The 4773-nt window shown below is 39.3% G+C and overlaps 1 long non-coding RNA gene across 1 annotated transcript; it reads right to left on the reverse strand.

Moving 5' to 3' along the window:
* Positions 1-1120: 1120 nt before the first annotated feature.
* On the reverse strand, positions 1121-4391 carry LOC134737159 (uncharacterized). The gene is made up of 2 exons (XR_010121804.1): positions 4279-4391; positions 1121-1298 (listed from the first exon to the last, which is right to left on the reverse strand). It is a non-coding gene; the product is annotated as an uncharacterized lncRNA (long non-coding RNA).
* Between the last annotated feature and the right edge of the window lie 382 nt (positions 4392-4773).

Here is a 4773-nt window from a genome sequence, read left to right on the forward strand (position 1 = left end):
GTGCACCCTTCCTTAAGCAATGGTCCCATGTCTCGAACCCTTTTTCTTTCTTTTTTTAAAAAACATTTTTAAAGTAATATATGGAAGTGTTTTTTTATTTTGCTTTACATACAGAATGTGCAGGTTTGTTCCATAGGTATATGTGTGGATAGTGGTTTGCTGCACCTACTGACCCGTCCTCTAAGTTCCCTCCCCTCGCCCCCCACCCTGCAACAGGTCCCACTGTGTGTTTTTCCCCTCGCTGTGTCCATGTGTTCTCATTTCAAACCCTTTTCCAATATGACCTTGGCTCAGTCAACCATCATTTTGAGGATATATCTGATGAAGAAACGTACATCATATTAATTTTCCCAATTTAGGAAAGCCAAAGATTAGGTAGTTGAGGGAGAAGATGATGTTAGTAAAAAGCAAACAAACAAAAACTTCAGAATCAAGAGTAGAATCTGAGTGATATGTGGAATATTATTCAAGTATCTTTTACCCTATGATAAAAAGAGAAAATTAGACCAGATCAGTAGCTGGTTTTCAGAAACTGGGAATTTGTAGAACATTTTGAGAAAGGAGAACGTGCAAGGCATAAAAGTCCCTGCAACATCCGAGGTATTTACTTGGTCTACAAGGCCCCACGCAGGCTGGCCTGTATCTTGCCTCAGACTCCTTTCTACCATTCTTACGGTGCATGCCAGCTCTCTTGGCTTCCTGCTGTGCCTCCAACCCTCAGGTTCCACCTCAGAGCCTTTATACTCTTCCTGTCTCTGCCTGTAGTGCTCTCCCCCAGATGACCTCATAACTAGCTCCCTCCTCTCTTCTGAGTGCACAGTTGGTACCTTCTTAATGATGCCTCCCTGCTCTTCCTGTTTGGTACCGAAACCTGTACCCCTCTGTCCCCAGCACTGCCGATCTCCTAGTTCTAGATAACCTTCGAGTTTCTTCCATAGCATTTATTACCTTCTCATATATTGTATAATTTGCTGTCTTCATTACATGTAGTATTTATTTCCCTACTAGAGGGCATGAGTTTTCATCTGTTGTAATAGGCCCCCCAAAAAATGTTTGCCATTTTTCATCCTTCTCTGTATTAGTCTGCTAGGTTTGCCATAACAAAATACCACAGACTGGGTGGCTTAAACAACAAACATTTATTTTCTCACAGCTCTGGAGGCTAAAAGTCCAAGATCAAGGTGCTGGCAGGTTTATTTTCTCCCGAGGCTTCTCTCCTTGAATTGCAGATGGCCAGCTTCCTGCTGTGTCCCGAGATGGTCTCTTCCTGTAGAGCAGACTGAGACTACAGCAATGATCTAGCAAAACATGACAGAGCTCGTGAGAGAGAGCCTGGCCTCAGCTATCTGCTATTCCTTTATTCACAGGCACACATAGGAAGATGTTTTGAAATTTGCAAAAGCTTATTTTAAAGGGAATAATAGATTAGGCTTGTGAAGACTTTTGCTTAGGGCTCCAAATCCCTAGCAATAAATCCTTACCAATGAACTATAATCTCCATTAAAAGAGGTCATGGATATAAGCAAAACTCTAGTGCCTACCACGACATCTGGCAAAAGCAGACTATTAATAAATATTTGCAGAATGAATGATTAAATGAATCAGGGGTTACAGAGAAATGTTACAAACACTGAAAGACTCTCAAAAATATGCTGGAAGTATCAGAGAAAGGCAGATTCCTTTCTAAATCTCCAGTCTCATTACTTGAAAGCAACCAATAATTTCTTTCATTTTTAAAGCACCCATACAGATGCCCAACCAATATGCTGAACCATCAATTAAAATAAACTGTACAAAATGCCCACTCTGCGAAGTGTGACTGCCTCTGGCACATGTTCCATTTCAACACTGGCATCACCAAAATAACTAATGTGGCTGTTCAGTTCTAGGGTCAGCAACTTGTTCTCTCAATTTCTAAATCCCAAGGCAAACAGCTTTGAGATGCTAGAATGAAGAAAGCTGAAAAGAAATTGCCAGTTCTTTTGTTGCCTTATTAAGTCTGGAGCATTCTATTTAATCACATCTTCCTCTAGGAGAAATCAACTATTTGAAGAAAAATACATTCCTGGTATCTGAATGCTGTCTTTCAATAACTAGCAAAGATCAAAGAGGGTGTATTTTCTAATCTTTGAACATTAACAATGTCCCTTGTACTGCAAAATGGAATTACTTAGGGCTGTTACGGAGACCCCTGTAGCTTTGAGCATATAAATGAAATGTCTTAATACAGAATATGAAATTAATTGTAACATATTTAATATCCCTCAAATAAATTGGAAAGAACAAGATATTTGGCACTTGGATATTTATTTTAAAATTTTACCAAGTGCACAGGACCTTGTAATGTGTCTGTATATGTAACAGAGATAAGATATCCTACCCAAGCTCAGCATTTTCTTCTCATGTTTGTAGTTTTTGTTATAAGAAAATTGGACCGTTTTATCACCAGGTGATATTTATTAACCAGTGTCTGGGAAAGGGGAAAAGACAGTTTACTGCTAGATCAGCTTGTGGCCTGCCAAGAAAATAAAAGAACACTCGTAGTCAGTGATTTTAATCTGTTGGTCAGTGCCCTGATCAGAATGTCAGCTTTCTTTTAGGAAAATGCAGAGAAAAGGTTCAGAGTACATAGTACTAAAGTGTATAACTTCTGTTTTATGATTTGCAAAGAGTAGGACACTCATTGACTGGTGAATTTATTCTCTATGTTTGGAAGATAGCACTTTGATTTATTACCCGATGAAGATCTTCTCATTTTTGTAATCGCCTTATCATTCCAAGAGGATTCCAGTGCATAGCTCATCTTTCCCTTCTTTCTGATGTCCCTTATACTTGTGCCTTTTAATCATAGGACACTTTGCCCAAGAATGAATTTTCAGAAAATTGAGATACACGTTCTGTATGGATGAAGCCAACTGTGTCATCTACATTTTCCACGATTCACCCATGCCCGTTGTTCTTGGACATGATAGAAAATCTGTTTTCACTCTCAATTGGAAAGCCAGCATGGGTTAGACCAGATGGCTGTTGACCTTCAGGCTATAGAGAATGGGAGAGATTCCCAACTGTTCTCATTACTCTGGGAAATGACCTCCTTTGGAGCAACAGCCTCAAGAAGCCGACACCTAGAAAACTTACTTTCTCCTTGAACACTAGACTGTCTGCTGGTTGTTTGTTGAGAAGCTCTAGGTTGCCTAATTGTCATAGTGTCAATGCCTTGTGCCACTGTTATATGCATTACCCTTTATCCATTGAAGGCAAGCCGCTGGCATTATAAAAGTCTTCATAAGTAAGTGAAGACATTTAAGTTTAGATGTCTGAGAATGTGAGAATTTTTTTTCAATTTTTATATTCCTGTGCATGGGTCATAGTAGACACTCAATATGTGTGTGGAGGGGGGCGGGGAAGGCTGTTGAGGCGGTGTTTGGTTGATTGAATGCTTAAAAGATAAATTTTCTAACTGTATTATTTCTAAGATAGTTGCAGAAAATGTATTCATACAGAAACATAACACATTGCAGGCATTGTCTCACTTTCTTTTCCAATAGTGCTAGTGACTTTTGCTAGACCAAGAATTTAGAACTACGTAAGTAGTGAGTAGAAGAGATAGGACTTGATTAAGTCTCTCCGTCCAATTCTGATGCTCAAACGTTTAACTTACAATGTTCCTACTACTTTCTCTTTTGTTACCATGGAGAAATGACTAATTAGGGTTAAATTTACATCCCCAAATTGTGGAATAATGTCTCTGTAAAATTTCATCAAAAGCCCAACCCTACTCATTCTTTCTTTATTTATATACTTTAAAGAAATAAATGGCTACATGTGACTTTTATCAGTGTACTGGCTACAAAGAATTGAAAGAGCTGATGAACGCTTGACAGAGATTGGGATAAGAATATTTTTCTCTTCTATTTCTATCAGGTTGCCTTTTCGATCTGATCTGATCTGACATCTCCCCCCAGGACGTCTGAGTGTGCAGGGTTATCAGTCCTCTGTCCTACTCCTATCATCTAGTCCAAGAAAAACTGGCATCTTGCTGGGCTGGGTCTCTAGCTCTCTGGACTGCATATATTAAATGAATAAAACTGAAAGAATTAGGTCACTGGAGCAAGTGTATCCACTTATTGGGCCACAGATGAAGAGAAATCTCAAATGTGCCCTTCATTATAGAATGTATCTGAATCCAGTGTTATATCATATATTGGTTGAAACTGCAGACAGAACAGCCCTTTTCACCCACACAGTCACACAAATATAGCTTCTTGGCAAACTTACCTTCACACACAAGGTGGCAGTAAGTAGAATTTTTTTTATGTTGATCTTAAAACAATCCACTTCCTTACACCTTAGTGCCATAATTCTGTCACCTGGATCAGCAAAAGTAACGATTCTTCAGGAGGCAGAGCAGAATGAGATGAACCTTCCTAATGACGAGAGAAAAAATATCCCACAATCCCAGGTCTCAGTGGACAGAGGGACTGACGGAGTATCTTGTGGCTCACTGAGCACATTTGTGCTGGTCCACTGGAGGGTAAGCCCCAAGTTAGAAAGAGGAAAAATATGCATTTAAGTCTTATCCTTATTGTTAGCTCCCTATAGCAAAACCTTTGCAGGAAGCAAAGACCTTTCTTCCTTGTGCTGTGTCTTATTTCCCTGGCACCGCTCATTCTTCTGAGTATATCAGTTAACAAGTACTTACCAGTTTAAAGAAGGATTTTTGTTTATATTGCTACACACTCAAAAGACAACCACTATATGTCTTAAAGGCCT

The sequence above is a fragment of the Symphalangus syndactylus genome, chromosome 7 (genome assembly GCF_028878055.3).
Source record: "Symphalangus syndactylus isolate Jambi chromosome 7, NHGRI_mSymSyn1-v2.1_pri, whole genome shotgun sequence".
In the NCBI taxonomy this organism is placed as follows: Eukaryota; Metazoa; Chordata; class Mammalia; order Primates; family Hylobatidae; genus Symphalangus; species Symphalangus syndactylus.